Genomic DNA, 21,597 nt, shown 5'->3' on the forward strand with positions numbered 1-21,597 from the left:
GAAACCATGTTTTGACAGCAGAAAGTTCAAAAGGATTCTATTAGAATTATTTTAGAAAGTAAAGTTGAAATTATGAAAGCAAATGCATTTATTTTATAAGAAATTAAGTAGGTTTTATAATTCAATGCAAGTCTTCCCAAAATCTAAAAGAGGGAACCAAGTGTTGCTCTTGTTGTTACCATAATTTTCCCAACAAAATAATGAGGCTGCAAATGCACCGGTTAGTTTCATGTCTGTAGCCCAGCACTGTCTCTTGGAAACAATTTGAAGTTTTCTTCAGTTGGTGTTTTCAGAGTCGTACCAAGCCTTTGACCCTTGTCTTCTCTGTCTGGCCCTCTTCCCCTGACTCCCCAGTTTCTCAGCTCTGCTTCTTATCCCTATGTGTAGAAGAATGAGTAAAATATGAATTTTATGGTGCATCAACACATGATTTTGGGGGATCCATACACCATTCCTCTTTGCAGGAAGCCTATATTATATTGTATCACATTGTCAACTTTTGTTTGTTTGTTTTTGTTTTTTTGTTTTTTCGAGACAGGGTTTCTCTGTGTAGCTTTGCGCCTTTCCTGGATCTCACTTGGTAGCCCAGGCTGGCCTCGAACTCACAGAGATCCGCCTGGCTCTGCCTCCCGAGTGCTGGGATTAAAGGCGTGCGCCACCACCGCCAGGCTTATCACATTGTCAACTTTTAAACACGATTTGATGGTCAGTAAAAGATGGACAAAGACTGGCATAATGAGCTGATTTGAGTTTCCTGCTATTTCAGGAAAGACAGGACTAATTGGTGGGTTTAGTTTTTTTGTTTTCTTTTTTGTTTTTTTCTTCATTTGGTCTTTCCAGGTAACAGCAAGTTTTCCTCAGATCGTCTCATACTTTTATGACTTGGATACAACTAATTGGCTAATGAGGTCCTTATGCATAAAAGAGATGCTCCAAAATGAGTTCAGATATTTTTCCTCGCACCCTAGGACCAGTTGCTGGCTCTCTCTGAGAAGCAAGAATCTCAAGTAAAATCCAAACTGAGTCCTATTAGATTCTACCAAAATAAATGTTGCTGTAAGAAGATAAGTTATTGTATGGGGAATTATCTACTATATATTCAAAAATTAATTTCTAACAGGGCATGACTCTGAAAGCTAAGGGATTAAACTCATGTATGGGTCTAGGTTACAAAGTCATGAATTACCAGTTATAGATGGCTGGGTATAAAAGTAATTGCTGGTGCCTGGAGGAATGGTTTGAAACCAACCATGCGGCTCTTTTTCCCCAGTAGAGTTATAGTATATCCGTTAACTATAGAGTGATGAGACACTCACATACTATCACAGCCATATCAGAAAGAAAGTACGCACAGGAAGTACTCGCAAGAACCTGCGATTCTTCTGCAGTGTCCGCTGCAGGGCCAGCAGGTGCTCTGCACTTGGTTTCCCACCCTGCCTAGTTGGAGCAACCCTCTAGAAAAGGGGCAGAAGAAGAAAAATACACAGATGTTCCTCTCTTCAGCTGAACTCTCCCGACTTTCAAACTATGAAATCCACATCGTTTAATATACACATTTGAATGACAAAGGTAAACAGTTAAAAGGCTCATGTCTGCTATATGGATGCTTGGGAAGTAGAGCATTTTTAAGTAAGTTTAAATCAATTAACACTACAATAAAATATAGACTATAACTCAACCTTTCAGGTTAAATGGAAGATGTCAAGCAGAATTTGCAGAAGGAATGTTTCCTACTTAAAACAATCTCACTGAAAAAGAAAGAAAGAGAGAGAGAGAGAGAGAGAGAGAGAGAGAGAGAGAGGAAAAGAAAGAAGAGAAAATAAAAAAATAATAAAAAATGGTGTCCCTTACTTGTAACCCCTGCACTTTGGGAGATATATATATATATATATATATATATATATATACACACATCAGGGGTATTATAAGTTCAAGGACAGTCTGGACTAAGTAGTAAGACCCTGTATCATAGGTAGGTAGGTAGATAGGTAGGTAGATAGATAGATAGATAGATAGATAGATAAACAGACAAATAAATGAATGACTAGATGAATGAATGAATGAATGAATGAATGAATGAATGAACAAATGCAAATGGACACACTATATCTGTAACTTTACAATTCAAATAGAAAATGTCAAGCATTTTCTAGGCAACTAAGCATAGACTCCAAGGGAACATTTCCAGCATCTTTGTTTCCACCGCTCTTCATCTAGGAAGCCAAGAGATGCTCTCTTTCCAAAGCCAGGATTGCCATATCTCTTTCCATCGTGGAATCTTGACTCAAGTTTCCAGCCACAGAACCTGAAACAAGTGGCAATATGGTCAATTTGTGTAATCAGCCAATGCAGCAACCAGTCAAGGCTGAAGGGAAATCATCATGGGAAGCTTATTATGCCCAATTTAAAATAACAAGCCAAATGAACCATCGGCCTGAGGAGCAGAAAGCATCATTCCTTGCTGTCAGTCTGAAGGAAAGTGCTCTCCCTGTGCTGAGCAATTGTCAGAAAAAAGACAGAGAGAACCACCTGGTTAGCACATTAACTCGACTTTTTATAGTCAGCCACAAGACGGGATTCGGAGTAAAATTCCAGGATTCTATTAGAAAACGTGTCCAGTCTCTAACCAGGCTAACTCAGAAGAGTGCCTACGTAGTTCACAGGGTCTGCCTAGATGCCCCGAGGACCAAACTCCTATCTGAATTCCATTTCCTGAAGCATTTGTAAGTCATCCACTAGAAATAAAGATATTCCTTTTTCCTTTAGGTACTGCACAAACCTCCTTACGGCTTGCTATTGCACTTAATAATCTTCCTGATAAACCCTGAGAAGACAGTGCTTAGCATAATACAATTACATGGGATGGCCTCAAACTACTGAACACCTGTGTGTAAGGCGCCAGCTACGGGCAGAAAAAGAACTATTTGAAATGGCTCGCACAAGCCAGCGGGTGCCCACACAGGGCAGGAATCACAGTCGCTCCTACAGCAGCAGTGATGTGGGAAAACACAGATGAACAGTGGATTTCCCAGGGACTTGCCTCACTGGGAAATCCCTAGGCTAAGGATTGCTCTATTCTCACCAAAGAAACCTTAAAAGCAAGCTCTAACTAAAACAACCTTGAGAAAGAAACATTGTCTCAAAAAACTGCCATAACGAGCTGCATGGGTACAGGGGTTAAGGACAGAAAGAAAGGATTGCCAGAGCGAAGCCTTTTAGGAATGATAAATACATTGGTTGCTCGACTATGACGGTTTGGCCAGTACATACCTCTATCCAAACTCGTCACTCTGTGCCTTGTATTAATGTGCAGTTTATTTTATGCCAAGTATACCTAAATAAAACAAAAACTTCAGAGGTAGGTAAGTAGGGGTTGGAGAGATGGCTCAGCAGATAAGAGCACTGACTGCTCTTCCAGGGGACTCGGGTTCAATTCCTAGCACCCACATGGCAACTCATGACTGTCTGTAACTCCAGTTCCAGAGGACCGAACACCCTCACACAGACATACATTCAGACAAAACACCAATGGACATAAAATAAAAATAAATAAGTTATGTTTAAAAAAGGAGCTAGGTAAGTAGGAAACAAAAGTAAAAAGCAGAGAAAAGTGTGCCAGGTACAGAGGCTGTTTGAGACTCTCTGACGAATGAATTATCAACCCCCACCCCGTTTTCTCCTGCCCCATCTTCTAACAACCATGATTCATCTATAGATTTTGCTGTTTTTAGATCCATTATGTAAGTGGAATCATGCAGCGTTTGTTCTTCTGTGACTGGCTGCTCACTTAGCATACTGTGGGAACACAAAGTAACGCAGCTGTGAAGGGAAACATTATGGAGTTTCCTCCAGAACTTTAAAATAGAGCTAGCACAGTCTCATTTCTGGGCACAATTTCTAAAGAACTGAGATCAGGGTCTGTGCTCCCGTGTTCATTACAGACTTATTCACTATCATCGTAACTTTTCTATTGCTGTGATGAGACACTTTGAACACGGCCAGCTTATAGGAGAAATCATTGCTTGGGGCTTACAGTTGGAGAGGGTGAGTTCGTGACCATCATGGAGCTTGGCAGCAGACACACGAGTATTCATCGATAGCTTACATGATGAGATAACAACCAGGAAGCAGAAAGAGAGAGAGCTAACTAGGAATGCTGTGGCCTTTTGAAACTTTAAAGCTCTCTCCCATTGGCACACCTTCTTCAATAAGGCCACACCTCATAATCCTTCCTAAACAGTTCCACCAACTGTGGACCAGTCATTCCAATATGAGCCTATGGGGGCCATTCTCCTTCAAACCAACGCATTTGTCACTGTCAGTATGCAGAAACAAGCTATGTGTCTGTCAGTAGTTGAGTGAATAAGTTAAATGGGGTGTATGCATACAGTGGTTCAGCTATAAAAAGAAGGAAAATCATGACATGGGAGAGAACATAGATGAACCATGAGAAGAGTCTCTATCTATGCCACAGAACACAGCTACCAATCTCTCTATAGACCTTACACCTATCTTCTCTGCTCTCTCATTTATAATGGTATGCACTTGTCTTAGTGTCTTTCTTTCTTTTTCTTCTTTTTTTGTTGCTGTGATAAAACACTGACCAAACGACTGGGAGAGGAAAGGGTTGGCTTACAGGTTACACTTCATCATCAAAGAAAATCAAAGCAGGAACTCAAGACAGGAACTGAAGTAGAGACCACAGATAAACGCTGCTTCCTGGATCACTGTCACTACTTGCTCGGCTTGCTTTCTTATACAACCAAGGACCACCTGGCTGGAAGTGGTACTGCTTGTGATGGATTGGGCCCTCCCTCATCAATCGTCAATCAAGAAAATGCCCACAGTCCAATCTAATGGAGGCAATTCCTCAGTTGATGTTCCCTCTCCCCAGGTGTAATGGATGAGTAGATACATAAATAGATGGTAGATAGATAGATAGATAGATAGATAGATAGATAGATAGATAGATAGATCGACAGACAGACAGACAGACAGATAATAGATGTATATGGAGACAATGACCAACTATTACCGAGTGCTTAGCTAAAAATTCTCAGAGTTCACAAAGGGCAAGAGGACAATTGACTTCTGAGCAGTCTCGTTAAAGACATTATTGGAACACCAAGCTCATTTGTTAAAGACCTAGGAGGACCACTCCTTAATGGTAGGTTTAAATTGCCCTAGACCAAGGGATGCTCCGTACCTATCCTCACAATAAGACTCAAGAAAAAATTGCTCTTCCAGTAAGTTAACTATTGGTCAAAACAAATTCATCTTTTTTTTAAAAAAAAAAAGTCAAGTTCAGCTGTGCAAGATAATGATACAATATCTAGCATCCAATAAAAAAAAAGAAATGGACACAGAGAAACAGAAAAAATATGTAACAATTTGTTTTTTCAAAAACATGAATTCAATAAACAAAACCTCAGAAATAAAATAGATTATGGAATTAACAAATAAGGGCCTAAAACCTGTGCTATCATCCATATATTCAAAGATTTAAAGAGAAACATAAACACAATAAGAGGAAGTTTTTTAAGTAGAAATTTCTTTTGTGTATATATTTGTATGAGGGTATAGTGTATGTGTACATCTGTGTTTTAAAGTACACATCCATGTATGTGTCCACTGAGACCAGAGGAGAACATTTTTTCCCTGTTCTAATACTCTCCATCTCATTCTTTTAGACAAAATCTCTCACTCAACCTGGAGCTAGGCTGGCATCCAGGAAACCCCAGTGATCCCCCTGTTCCCACCAGAGCACTGGAGGTACAGGTATGAGCATGGCTATTTTTAAAAAGATGTTATTTTTATTTTTAATTATTTTTATACGTATGTGTTTGTACATATGAGTGCAGAAGTCAGAAGAAGGCATTACTGGATCTCTGGAACTGGAGTTGTAGGCAATTGTGAGCCATGTGATGAGAGTGACTGGAGCTGAACTCTGGTCTTCTTAAGAACATCGGGAACTCTTCACCACTGAACCAACTCTCCGGCCAAGAGAGCTCTTTACGTGGGTGCTGTGATCCAAATTCAGATCACCATGGTTACACAACAAGTACTTGTCCCCCAAAAGCCAATTCTCTAGCCCCTTAAGCAGAAATTTCTTAATCTGAAAAATCTGTCAGATGAATGTGACATAGACCATACATTCCCAGAGAAAACAGAACTGGACACTTAAAAATAATAAAAATGATGTAAATTAAAGAAGGAAAGAATTTAAAATTTTTATATCATGCATTAAATGTATGGGACAATTTCTAATTAATTAATATGTAGGTATTTAGAAATTTTGACAAGGCTATCCCTTTCCTTCAAGGGATCTTGGAGGAAAATCTACAACCATCACTTAACTAAACCAGCATAATCCCTAACTATCTGTCCTTATCCCCACAGAGAAATACAGTCCTCATCCCTCATCAAGGAGACTTCTCTTTCCCACAGATGGAGACCATTACAGAAAACCACAACCAATCAAACTGCAGAGTTTCAGAGTCCAGTCCCAACTGATTCATATATAAAACAGTCCCACACCTAAGACTCGGGGAGGGGGACATTGTGGAAGAAGGAATGGAAATATTGAAAGTCTCAGAAGATTGGGTAGTTTGCTGTGAGACTATGCTTCCTGGTAACGTCAGAAGCTACACCCATAAAGTCTCACTAACATGACTGTCCAAACATGAGTTAGACAAGGACAACACCAATAGACATGTCAAAGTGGACAGGGGAAAGACGATGAGGCCTCAACCCTACCCAAAGAACTCTACACAACTAAGGAAAGCTGAGAGCAGCAGAAATTATCTTCCCTAGGGAAGAGCACACCAATTAGTTATCCAATACCAAATGCTCATCCATGAAAACATACATACAGATTACATTACACAGACTGAGCAGGTTGTATGTAGGATTATGTATATATATATATATATGCATACGTATGTGTATATGCATATAACAACAATTAATGAAAACAGCAACCATGAATTTGAAAAAGAGCAAAAAGGGGTATGTGGGAGGATTTGGAGGGAGGAAAGAGAAAGGAGAAATGATGTAATTATATTATAACCTCAAAAATAAAGGAAAAAAATTTAAAAGAAACAAATGTGCTGAAAGATTTAAGAAGACATTTCATGAAATGCATTAAATAATTTATAATAAATGAAATGGATGACAATCACTATGCTAGGCAGCAGATAATTTAAAAAAAATTAAAATTAGATTATTGCCCACTAATAAAATTCTGTCATATAGGAGAAAGGAAAAACAGAACAAGAATAAACAAACAGAACGATCAACTACTCAGATGCACAATAATAGAACCAAATGTTAAGAAAGTTAGAAACAAAAGAATGAAGGCTATGATTCTACTCATAGGAAACACTAGGAAAGCTAAAAAAACAAAACAAACAAGCAAACAAACTCCCAATGACAAGAAGAACCATGTTTCCTGTGTCTAGGGTAGAGGCTGGGGAATGGATGAAAACAACCGTGTCAAGATGATTGTCTACCTCAGCTGGTGACCACTCCAGGACTGTCTACATTTCTCAAAACTGATCACGCTACACACTTAAAATGGCCTTTCCTTTGTTTGGTTTGGTTTTGTGTTTCTTTGGTTTTTCGAGACATGGTTTCTCTGTGTAGTCCTGGCTGTCCTGAAACTTGCTCTGTAGACCAGGCTGGCCTAGAACTCAGAGATCCACCTGCCTCTGCCTCCCAAGTGCTGGGATTAAAGGCATATGACACCAGCCACTGCCTGGCTGGATGTGTTTTATCATATGAAAATTGTATCCCAACAAGACTGACTTCATTGTAAATACTACAGGAACACAAATATAAGAAAACTAAAAATAATTTACTCAACCATGTAAAGTCTTAATGAGAAAATTATATTATTGAAGATGTACCTAAATAGATTGACAATATACTGTGCTCATAGATAGGCAGACTCCACATTATAAAATGTCATTATCCTCCAACTAAGTCAGAAATTCAAAGAGTGGGACTAGAGCTAGTCTAGCACACATAATGTCTCTGATTCAGCCCCCAGTGCTGAAGACAAAAGATGACAGTGAGAGATGGGGAAGCCAGGAAGCTTTCCATGAATCATGATGGTAGAGGCTGATGGGAGAGACGGTAGATGATGCAGCCAGTGAAGTCCAGGAGCAGAAAAGCGCCTAACTCCATCATAAAAACATTTCATGTATGTTTGTTTTCCTCTTTTGTAAATTTAAACATTTTAAATTGTCTTACAAAGTAAGGTTTACACGTGGAGTTTTCATACATTTTCCACTTTGGTATTCCTTTTTCTGGGAAAGGGATCCACTATATTGCCCAGGCTTCTCTAGCAATCGAGCCTCAGCCAAAACATTAGCTAGAACTATGCAGCACTGAACCTGGATGAATTTTATTGAGAAAGAAAACAATTTAATTGTGTTTTGAAAGAAAGCAGCAGCAAAGGCTTTACCTATAAATTTGTCTCACTGACCACCAACTACTCACCAAGCTAGTCTAACATCTAAACCAGTTACAACACAGGGTGATGGTGGGGAGCCCTTGTCTATTTTCTTCTTGTTGTTTGTTTTCTTGTGCTGGGCATTGAACCCAGGGCACTGCAAAGGCTAGGGAAGTGTTCCACCACCGTTACATTCCCAAGGTATCTTTGCTTAACACTAGCCAATTTAACTCCTAATTTGCTGCTATCAGAGTTTTACGAAAACTAATAATTTACCTGATTGGACCCTTGAAAGAAATTTTGTTTTTTCCGACACAGGGTTTCTCCATGTAATTTTAGTGCCTGTCCTGGATCTCACTCTGTAGACCAGGCTGGCCTCGAACTCTCAGAGATCCACCTGGCTCTGCTTCCCAAGTGCTGGGATTAAAGGCGTGTGCCACCACTGCCCGGCAAAAGAAAGTTTTTAACTAAAAACCAGCTTATAGAAGAAAAAGTCAGAACAAATGCCATAAAAATCATAACAACATAACCCAGTATCCAGAATCCTATTCAGGATTTCTCTCTCTCTCTCTCTCTCTCTCTCTCTCTCTCTCTCTCTCTCTCTCTCTCTCTCATTGTGGTTAGAGGAAAGGCAACAGGTAAATAGAGAGGAGAGAACTCTGGGTGTGATGTCTTGAGTCCCATATTCATCATTTACCTCTGCCTTGTCTCTTAGGCCTAAAGCCACATCTGTCTTCTATTGGTCACAGACTAAGGCTGCGACTGTGGCATGACTCTCTGAAGCTGTCTTCTAGGCTGAGTTGTAGTATGTTAACTAGAGAGATAAAGGCATTTGTAAAATTCTTTTCTCATTCCTAACAGTGCCTGGCTTTCACTGTTGAAGACTTTGAGACTCCATGAGGAATAGTGACCCCTTTCTTCCAGCTAATCACAAGATCTCTGCCTCTCTACATAGGGATTATTATGGCTAGGGCTTGAGACACATTCATTATACCCACAGATCTGTCTTTTGGGATTAATACAATTAAATCAAAGGAAGTGCATTATTATGAATACATACAATGGTATAATCAACTTATTAAACTAATTATTACATCACTAATAATCTTATAAATTAATCTTATACCCTCCTCTGAGTAAAAAAGATAAATAAAGATGCACCTATTAGTGGGAAACAAATTTCTGAGAGGCTGGACATTTTCCTCCTATTGAACAGGAACTATCTAATGGTATTATAGAATTGTTGGGCCAACTTAAGATATCAATGAGAATAGACTTCATATTAGTGTGAAGAGTACAAGGAAACAGTATTTCTCCAGCCATGTCAATTTTATTCTGTCATATTCTTAGAATAAATCTAAAAATGATTATTTGAAAAGACTAGACAAAACAAATTTACAAAGTTATTTGGTTTGGGTAGTTGAACAAGAGCATTCTCATTGAAATTGCAATCCCAGAAGTAGAGTGTGGAAACGCTGAGGATTTTTCACTTGAGGCTAAGGAAAGAGAACCAGTAATTTTAGATGAGTCATTAGCCCAAGTTACAGTGAATGCTGAGAATATAAAAATAGAAAGAGAAATTAGATAAATTAGCAGATTCTAAAAAGGTATCTGTGCTATTAAACAACAAGAACAGCAAAACAAGGGTTTGGGGGAAGTAAGCTCCTCAAACAAGAGCAATCTGTTCCATCTCAGAGATTAACACAGGGCTGGGTTGACCATTTGAATGATCTGGAGTGGACCCCAAACTACTAACCAGAGTAATGATTTACATGCTTTATACATCAATATAGTATCATATAGTGAGCATACCAACAAATACATCCAACGATATTCTGACAGACACACTGTTGTCATAGCATGGTAGGTTGGACTGGTTTGAAAGGGTTACTCGGAAGAAGTTTAAGTGTGGAGAAACCTTGAAGGAAGTACAATAGATAGACACACAAAGACATGAAGTCCAAATAGTGGATTTTCGTCAGCTTTGCCTGTGGGATATGTGGAAAGCAAAAAGATTGTAGGCAAAATACTGAGAGTCCCATCTGTACTGACTGGTGGGTGCCAGTCTGAGCATTCTATGAGGTCAGTTCATTGAGGCCTCCCTGAAGCCCTGGGATGTGGCTTCTGGTTTTACTTACAGATAAGAAAACAGAACCCAGAGAGGCTATAAACCCCAACTCCAGTCCGAAGAGTCTGGATTCCAGCACCAGTTTATGGGGGCCTCCCTGCGTGTTCCTTTCTTAACCTGCAACTGTTCTAAAAATTAAAAAGAACTGAAATAGTTTGGGAAGAAGCACTTTGGATCTGGAGGGGATAAGGACTCACAAAAAATAATTGGCAACATTACACTCAAATGTAGGAGCAGTTCCTTTCTTTTCTGTGGGGCTAGGGGAGCACCGAAAATCCACTTTGACCTCGGAAGTTAATGAAGAAGCGACATCAGTTTAGGAGTCTGTACAGCAGATAGAGCACGCATATGCATGAAGACATATGTACAAGCATATTTCTAGCAGTGTTTGTGTTCATGAAAGACAGGAGATCACTTGAAATGTTTAGCGATAGAAACCCAATTAAGTAAATTACACTCCAGCCTTGCAGTCGGTCACCTCCTTCCAAAGAATGGGGAAAAACGGTATGTCCTGATCCATTGACAGTCTCCAACATACATTATCTTCTAAAGCCTTTGTTTTCTGGTGCTTTGCTTGCATGCGTTTCCATGTTCCACATATGTGCAGTGCCTTCCGAGAGTGTTGGATGCCCTGGAACTGGAGTTGCAGGTGGTTGTGAGCCATCATGCAAGCTCTGGTAATCCAACCCCTGGCCTCAGGAAGAGCAGCCAGTGCTCTTAACTGCTCAGCCATCTCTCCAGACCCTACTATGTATACATTGTTAGTAGTAAAAAGCAAGGAGCAGAGGGCCAGTGAAATGGCTCAGCAGGTAAAGGAGCTTGCCGCCAAAACTGATGACCTGAGTTCAATCTTCTGTACACACACGGTAAAAGGAAAGAACTGACTCTCATTACATGTTCTCTGACCTCCACATATATGCCATGGCATGCACACACACACACACACACACACACACACACACACACCCCATAAAATAATGAATGTAATTTTTATAAACAGAAATGTGTTATAATGCTTCAACTTTGAGTGTGCTTCCTGTTTTCTCTTATCATATGCTGCGATTTTAATGTGAAAGCAAATGCTGGCGATACAGAAATATATGCTCAAATGTGTACATGTAAGAACAGAGAGAGGGAGTGTATTGAAAACGGCCCATTAAAAATGCCGTCCAGGACTGTCAAGGAGGAGAGATGTCCCTGGGGTTAGGTTTGCAAGGAAGTCATTAATTCACGGTATAGTCTTGATTGTTGGGTATCTTACCATGCCAGAGTATTACCCACTAAAAGCCAATAAAAGAAAGTAACTCAAAGCTGGGTGTGATCACACCGGCCTTTAATTCCAGCACTTGAGAGGCAGAGGCAGGCGGATCCCTAAGTTCACGGCCAGCCTGATCTACAGAGCGACTTCCAGAACAGCCAGGGCAGTACAGAGAAACCCTATCTTGAAAAAAAAAAAGAGAGAGAAAGAGAGAAAGAAAGTAACTCAAACTTTACCTCCATGATAGAACAGTGGGTGAAATTACTCTGTAAAGTCTGGTCTAATTTAGAGAATATGTATAGAATGATGAAGGTTTTTATTATTGTTTTGTTTTGTTTTGTTTTCATTAGAGACATGGTCTTGTTATGTTGACCAGGCTGGCCTCTAACTCACATGGATCAGTGGGGATTGGATCTGTGCACCACCACAACTGGCATAGATTACCATCTACTGAGCATAAAGATCCTGTGTGAGCCGTACATCAACAGGATCTCTTCAAACACTGGTTTGTAGGCTCTAACAGTTACTACCCGTGGGCATGTGTTCTGTACTTAGAAATTACTGTCTACTGAGTTGTTAGACGCTTAGGTTTCAATCACAGATAGAACTCACAGCTCAGTTGCTCTTTTTCTTTGAACTAAGTAGCAATCATTTGGGTGGACACAAGCATGGGTCATACCAGGCCACAGTGAGAGAAGCTGTACTGTCCAGACGTCCCCATCACATCTTGAATCAACAGTTTTGCAAACAACAAATGCAAAAATTAACTTGTCTGGATTTTTTGGGGGGGCTTGGGGGGCAACAACTTTGCAATGGCATAGGCCTCAAACTCAAATGCCCACTTCAAACTGAAGTGAAAAAACGTTTTGAAGCATAGTCATTTGATAATAATTTGCTTCAAAATAAACAGCATGCTCATTTTTAATGTGACCCTCCATCCTTAACATGTGACTCAGCGATGTGGTAAACAGAAAAACCAAAGTGCTCACAGAAATCATCCCTAAATACCTTCCAGTGCACAGCTCTGCTGCACGGGTCTTTCTTTGATGTTTAGGCCGATGCTATAGGACAGTGTGCAAACACCGCCATGTTCATTGCTAGGAAGGCAAATGGGCTTCAGCAAATCATACACTCTCCACTTCAGGAAACTCTGGGTCCTGCAACCTCACTGTGTCTCTTTTCTCCCAGGGACCACTAGACACCCTACTATCGGAAAGAATGCCCCTGTGACAGCACACTCAACAGTTGCTCAGTCTCCACCAAACTGTAGCCTCAGACAAGGTAATGACATTAAAAACCTAATTACAACCAGCAGGTCAGCAAGACAAACACATTAGTACATGCACAGCCTCCAAGTTACCTGGTGACTTTTCTTGGCTTATAAAATTTGTTTGTTTGTTTTTTTTTATTTCTTTTGAAATACTGTTACTGCATTTTTCTTACAATCTTACAGTAATGGAATTCTTAAGACAGTGTCCCCCTATGAGGACACTGCTGTGATTTCATCCGTAATCCACGTCATAGAACATTGAACTGGAAACCACAGCTCTCCATACATACAACACACCAATCCAGTTTTTACTACCAGCAGACTGCCAGTCAGATCCACTGTTTACTAAAAAAGATTTTACAAAACATTCTAAACTAAAAGCCTTGAATATTAAATAGGAAGACAGGTTGAAAAAACAAACTAAAATAAATGGCCAATTTCATAGTTAAGCTCCTTGACAATTTGAATTAGCCTAGCTATTATACTTAAGTTGACAAACTAATGGAGGGGCTTGCTGGACATGGTGGCACACACCTTTAATCCAGCACTTGGGAAGTAGAGGCAAGAGGATCTCTGGGAGTTGGAGGCCAGGCTGGTCTACATAAAGGATCTCTGGAAGTTAGAGGTCAGTCTGGTCTACATAGAGGATCTCTGGGAGTTGGAGGTCAGTCTGGTCTACATAGAGGATCTCTGGGAGTTGCAGGCCACTCTGGTCTACATAGAGGATCTCTGGGAGTTGCAGGCCAGAAGATCTCTGAGCTAGAGGCCAATCTTGTCTATATAGCTTCTATATAGTGAGTTCCAAACTCGGAGGGTTACATGGTGAGAAACTGTATCAAAAATGAGTAATAAATCATATGCTTTTTAAAATACATACAAACAGTAATTAATTTCTTTAAAGTAACTTGAATTTTTAACCAATAATAAATTACGGCAGCCATTTATTGTTTAATATGTTTGTGTGTGTGTGTGTCTGTGTGTGTGTGTGTGTGTGTGTGTGTGTGTGTAGGCAGCAGGTAGACATCAATATTCTCTTCTCTTGCTCTCCGCCTTGGTTTTTGTTTGTTTGTTTGCTTGGTTTGGTTTGGTTTGGTTTTGGTTTTTCGAGACAGGGTTTCTCTGTGTAGTTTTGGTGCCTTTCCTGGAACTCGCTCTGCAGACCAGGCTGGCCTTGAACTCAGAGATCCACCTGGCTCTGCCTCCCGAGTGCTGGGATTAAAGGTGTGCACCACCACCGCCTGGCACTCCACCCTGGTTTTTGAGACAAGGTCTGTCAGGGAACCTGGTTTCAGTTGCACTGGCTGGCCTAAGAGCTTCTGGGGTTTGCCAGACTCCGCCTCCCTACCCCATGGGTGTTACTGACTCCCACCTTCACAGTCTCTTTTTCACTAGGGTTGTGGAAATCCTTACCTGTGTGCAACAAGTGCTTCACCCTCTCAGTCACCTCCGTGGCCCCCATATTCGTGATTTTCTGGGTCATTTCTAATCTTTACTGCATAGTTCTGGTATTGTATTTTCTAATCAGCTAGACCACAGGGCTATACTTTGTTAAAGATAGCATTCTTGGGGCTGGCGAGGTGGGTCAGCTGTTAATACCTGCTGCTCTTGAAGAGGACCCAAGTCCTGCTTCCTGCACCCACATGAGGTTGCTCACAGTCTGTGACTCCAGTTCCAGGAGACTGACATACTCTTCTGGCTTCCAGTGCCACTGTGCACGAGCATGCGCACTCGTGTACACACACACACACACACACACACACACACACACACACAAACGAAGAGGAAAGACAGCATTCGTTGTCCCCACTACTCTAACGGCAAAGGTTTCCACCGAAGTAATACACCACAAGTCTGAAGTTATCACTTCAGGCATGGTACATCTCTCTAAACTCTTCTCAATAGCTTTTATGGCGAGGGAGAAGCCCGAAGATACTTTTCCTGCCAGCGTAGGTGCTGTTTTGAGTCTTTGTCTGGCAGCTTGCCTGCAGTGTAAGGGTTGGGCTCTAGATACATCTTTTAGGATCTCTCCTTGCCAATTACCACTGTTCAAACATCCTCATTATCAGTAGTATCTTCGACTCTGGGCTCCACCTCCTCCTTATTCCACTTCCAGGAGCACAACTCCTAAAATTGATGCCTCTATTAACGGTGACACTCAGCAAACCATTTGTCAGGCTGAAGACAGTTGGAAACATAATAATTTCTTTAAAAAAAAAAAAGTAAATAACACCAGAAAAATAAAGGTTTCATATACAAAAGGCATCATCTTTTCTTACTATAATATATTTTATTTTATTTTATTTTTTTGACGCAGGGTTTCTTTGTGTATCTTTGGAGCCTTTCCTGGAACTCACTCTGTAGCCCAAGCTGGCCTCGAACTCATAGAGATCTGCCTGCCTCTGCCTCCCAAGTGCTGGGATTAAAGGCATGTGCCACCACCGCCTGGCGGACTATAATATATTTTTGTAATCAATGTGATTGATTAAAATTGATTGATAATCAATTAAATCAATTTAAAAAATACAAAGGAGCCCAAGTTTCTCAAAGGAAAATTGGTCTAGGTATTAGATTCCTCATTTTACTTCCACAGTGCCCCAGGCTTCTCATTCTGCTACACAGCCTTGAAGTGCATGTTTCCACCCAAGCCACTCTTAGAAACATCCAACGACTTCCTCGCTCGACACAAGTTTCTTTTCTAGTTCTTCACGTCTCTTAAAATCAAATAACACAAGATGGCTCGTGGTTGGATATGATATTACTGCAGCATTGCAAGGCCTGAATAAATTAGTATAGGCCTTCCGATTTCAACAGAGTCTCCAGGAGAGTCAGGAAGTGGACGAAGGGTAGCGGCAAGGAGTGATGAGCAGGCTGTTAAAAGTACTTTTCAAAGATCAGAAATTTGTGGGAGGCCCGTAGGAGAGTGCACATTTCAGATGCATGGAGGGAAAGACATGTAAACTGTGAAAACATTGTCCCAGGAGGAAATGAGACACCGTGGACTGGTCAGATGGCTCAGTGGTTAAGAGCACTTGCTGCTTTTGTAGAGGACCCAGGTTCGACTCCTAGTACCCAAATCATGGCTCACAACCATCTATAACTCCAATTCTAGGGGGATCCGACATCCTCTTCTAGACTCTGAGGGCACCAGGTGCACACATGGTACACATACATACATGAATGCACATAGGCAAAACACTCATAAACATAAAATAAATCAATGTAAATTCTTTAATTGAAAGAAAAAGACATTGTGTTCTATATGTCTGGTTTTCTTTTAATATTTGTATTATAAAATCTGATTTAATGTGAATGCTGTAGCTGGAAATAATTTGACATCAAATAGGAGGAAGAAGATGACATTTAGATCTTTGTGGGCTGGATATGTAACTCAGAGGTAGAGTACTTGCTTAGCAAACACAAGTCCACAGGTTTAATACTGAACACTAGAAAAGCGGAAAATAAATATGCAGATAAATAAAGATATTCTTGGTTTCATAAGTTGGGGAATTAGTAATACTTTATGGCACCTCTTAAAATCTTTTGTTAATATTAATTGTACATGTCAACAGGTTTATTGTGATACTATCACAGACACAGACACAGACACACACACACACACACACACACACACACACACACACACCTGCGCTTATCAAACTCAGCCCTCCTTACTCATCTTCCCATCCAGCTGCAGTCACTACCTTCGTATCAGCATCTTCTAGCTTCCACACATGAGAGGAACATGTGACGGTTGTTTTCTGTTGCTAGCTTGTTTCACTAATTCCATCCCTCTTACTGCAAAAGGCCAGATTTCGTTCCTGTTTACAGCTGACTAATACTCCAATGTGTTTGTGTACCACATTTTCTTTTTCCATTCATCTGTAGCTGGGCATTGAAGCTGGTTCCACATCTCAGCTGTTGTCAGTAGTGCTATAATAAACAGGTGACTTTCCTATGCTAATCTCTCCTCTCTTGAATACCCAAGACCAAATGGCACATCCATTTTTAACTTTCTGAGGAACCTCGTACATGTCATTGTGTTCATTACTGTTCCCCTCAGTGGTACATGAGAGTTTCTTTTTCTTCCCTTCCTTCCTTCCCAGTGTCTCTGGATTTTGATGTTTGCTTTGTTTTGTTGTTTTTACAATATATGTGTTGGACTGAGATGAACCATCAGTGCAGCACTGGTTTGCATTTCCCTCATGGCTAATCAATGGTCATGAGTAGTTTTCACATCTTTGTTGGTTCTTTGTATTTCCTCTCTTGACTTGTGTGTTCAGACTACTTGTCCATTTTTAAGTTGGATTCCTTTTTTTTCTTTTTGTTACATTTTTTTAGTTCCTTCTGTGTCACCTTTTCATTGTTATAACAAAAATACTTGACATGACAGCTTAAGGGAGAGCTGGTTTTGGTTCATGGTTTTGGAAGTTTGAGTCCATGGTGGGCAGAGCACTGATCAGCAGGTCATGGTGAAACAGAGTGTATCATCTCACAGGGGACAGGAAGCAGAGAAAGACAGAATGAGGATCTGGACAAGTTAACCTGCAAAGGCTTCCACCCGGTGATCCACCCAGCCCCGACCTCCTAAAGTCTCCACCACCAACTGAGCACTAAGACCTGAACATAGGTGCCTGTGGGAGCTTCTTATTCAAACCATAAGAAGATACATTTTGGGGCTGGACAGATAGCTCAGTCATAAAATGCTTTCTGCAAAAGTTCAAGGATCTGAGTTTGATTCCCAAAGCTTGCACAAAAAGCCAAGTGTAGTGGTGTACACTTGGAAACCCACAGTTAGAGAAGTGGTGGAGATGGGAAGCTCTCTGGGCTCAGTGACTGGCCAGTCTAGCCTTCTTGGTGAGCTCCAGGCCAGTGAGAGATTCTGTCTCAAATAAAAAGAAGGGAGAGAGAAAGAAGAGAGAAGAAGAGGGGAGAGAAAGGAGAGGGGAGGGGAGGGAAGAGAAGAGAGGAAAACAAGGTAGATACTTGCTGAAGAACAGCACCCAAGATGGTCCTCTGCCCTCTATACACATACATACACACCTGCACACATGGACAAACACACATGCTATACACTTATACACATATACATGCACAAACACTCTACATTCTGAATATGAGTTACTTGCCAGACAAATAGTTGGCAGTATTTCTCCTGCTCTGTAAGCTCTGTTTTATTCTGCTGATCATTTTCTTTGCTGCACATAGACTTTTTAGTTTGATGTAATCCCATTTGTCTATCCTTGCTTTGTTTTCCTGTTTGCATCTATGTCTTAAAAACATTATTGGGCTTGCCAATGCTTTGAGATGTGCCCCCTGTGTTTTCTTCTAGGAGTTTTATCACTTTAGATCTTCCAGTTAGGTCTTTGATCCACTTTGAGTTGATTTCTGCACACAATCAGAGACAGAGGTCATTTTCTCACGTCTTTTAAAGATATAATCATAGGAAGAATACCGAAGGGAAAGTGTGTGATATATTAAATGTTCTAACAATATGTTCATGTGTATTTAAAGAAGCATGTCTCATGAGCCAAAGGCAGAGACAGTGTATTTCCATTGTACTTGGCATGAACAGGGAAGGCTTCCAGAAATAGGGTCATCTAAGTTAACCCCTAAATTTGATCCAGCATTACAGCAGGACATTCTTGATTTAGATAATAGGATGAACAAGGCACTGGAGAAGGAAAATGCTGTGTGTCACAGGCCTGTGCTGTTGTCCAGGGGTAGGATGGGTGACATGGAATAATATTTTAAAGACATCTTGGACTTTATCTTGTCAGTGCAAAGTTCCATAGGGTTGAAATAGCACACCTGACAGAACTCATTTATTTACACAAGCATATCTTAATGGAATAACCATCCATTTGCAGAGCTGGGCAAACCCATTGCCAGGTCTCTTTCCAGTCTTCTGTGTGCCACTTAAACTAGCTGCAGCCACTATGTATCACAGTCTTGAGCCAGAAGACTGAGTAAACATTAAAGGAGAGAGCAGAGAACTTACCAGCTTTGATCTGCAAAGAGAGTTGGCCCAGGGGCTGCATAGGGCTAGCTAACACAAAGATCGGAATGGAGAAAAGAGATGCCTTCTAGAAAGTTCTGGATTGCTCCCCTAGGAGTTATCAACCCTCTTCCTCCCCCTCATTTTCTTCCCAAGAAAGATAAAAAGATGGAGACATCAGTGCCCCACCCCATCTATCCTCTCAACAGTAATTCTAAGTTTTACATGTATGGTTAACTTGTCTCTGCTCTCTAGTTCAGAGATTACTTACACGTGTGTGCCATATTACCCATTAAGCTCCCTCTCCAGTTGTAGTAGTACTTTCTCATTGGGACAGCCAGCTCACAAGTAAGGACATGGAGACTTATTAATTATGAAAGTTTGGCCTTTAGCTTAGGCTTGTCTCAACTAGCTCTTATAACTTAAATTAACTCATTTATATTAATCTACATTCTGCCATGAGGCTTGTTACCTCATCTACATATTGTCCATCCTGCTTCTTCTGTGTCTGGCTGATGACTCCACCATTCTTCTTCCCAGAGTTCTCTCTCTGCCAGAAAGACCCATCTATACCTCCTGCCTAGCTATTGGCCATTCAGCTTTTTATTATACCAATCACAGCAATACATCTTCACACAGAATCCAAATGTCCCACAACATTTCCCCCTTTTTGTCTAAATGAAAAGGAAAGGTTGTAACTCTAGTACAGTAAAATTATATACGATAAGAACAATTATCAAGTAAGAATTGCATTCACAATGTCCAGTCCATTTGTATTTGTTATTTAGAGAAATTACTTTACTATCTATCTTATCTTGATGAGTCCAAAGTTTTATACCTAAACAATTTTCTCTCATGACTTGTATTACATCCTAAAATTATCTTTTTAGACCTTAAAACATTTTCTTAGATAAACAACTTAAGCTTTTATGTATTTTAACCTAATAAACTTTTTTATCTTTTTTATAAGTTTCTCTTTTGAATTTGGTGACAAGGAAAACTGTAACTATAACTATCTAGTCTTCAACACCATCAAAGACTTTAGAAGGATATAATGTTACCTGAGTAAAGAGAAGTGCAGAGCAAACAACTCCCAAAACTATAGAAACAACAGAGATAGCTGGCTGCTTGGCTAGTCACTTAAGTTTCCTCTGCAACATTGAGGCATCCATCTTCAGCCTACAGGTCTAAAATATCCGATAGACTTTTCTGTGAAGCAGGAATTTTGAAGGACTGCCTTACCTTGTCTTGGCAAAGTTCAGCAGTTGTTCTCTTTTGTGTCCTGCTTGTCCAATTTGGACAACACACTCTCAGCAGTCGAGGCAAGGGCAGTTTCTTGCCCAGTGGCTAACTTTGCCACAATGAAAGTAAACTCCATAAGGAGGTTCTTCAACACCCATCATCCTTTTCTGAAGTAAATTGGTGCTGCTAAGAGCCGACATATCTTACTATCATGACAAGCCTTATGTTACTGAAACACCTCAAATGCCATATTATGTGGGTCTCTGAATTGTTTGAACACCATTTATCTATCTAAAATATATCTGTTTAATCTTGAAAACATACCTAACATGGCAACAAATTTCATTATAAATAACTAACTGCTAACCTGTATTTCTTAATTATGCATTACATTTTTTAAATGAACTACATAGGTACAATACCTTAAACAAAAGTGGAAACATATATACAGTATATTAAAACAAAAATAATCTTAAATTTGTATCAATACACAAAAATCCATACCAATGTGGAATATTTGAGATTAATAGTTGTTTTTTAGTTTAAAAGTATATTCAATAATCTATCCTTTTACCCTATCATTTCTGTGTCCCCCCTTTTTCTTTTTAGAAAAAGATCCTTGAATCTAACCTTCTTTGTTTAGTTTCCTCCCTGACCATGACCAATAACAATTTGCAACTAATGCCCCTAAACGATGACAAACATTTACCACCCACAGAAACACCAAAAACCATCCACCCTACCTCTTGTGAATGTGGATGTTGTGTTCTCTAGACTGCTTCTTGTTGTCTAGGGGTAATGGCATCTCTAGGGGACCCTGAGAAAGCTGGAGCAATGGTCAAGTCCTGGGAGAGATAGCTGTGTTATTTTTTGTTTGGTCTCTGTGTGATGGGAAAGTGCAAGGTTTATGTGAAGTCTTGGCTGGAATAGTCTATGAGGCTGGACCATCTCAGCTAGCAGCTTTAAGTTGTTTGGGGTATATAATTTTGAGGAAACTGCAACAGAGGCATTCTGAGAGGCTGGATCACCTGGGCTACTTGTTTTCATTGATGTTTAGTCCTTTTGTTCTGAAAACACACAAACTTTTAAAGGTAACATATATATCTGTATTAACACAGTATGGAGTGTCTGGTGTGTACAAGTCAGCTAAAGATGATTTTCTGTTTTATGTTTGAGCAAATAAAAGGTATCTGTCAATTTTATAAGTTCATTTGGACTGTATAACCAAGCTCCTATCCATGCCATATGA

Source organism: Peromyscus eremicus, chromosome 4 (genome assembly GCF_949786415.1).
Source record: "Peromyscus eremicus chromosome 4, PerEre_H2_v1, whole genome shotgun sequence".
Taxonomy (NCBI): domain Eukaryota; kingdom Metazoa; phylum Chordata; class Mammalia; order Rodentia; family Cricetidae; genus Peromyscus; species Peromyscus eremicus.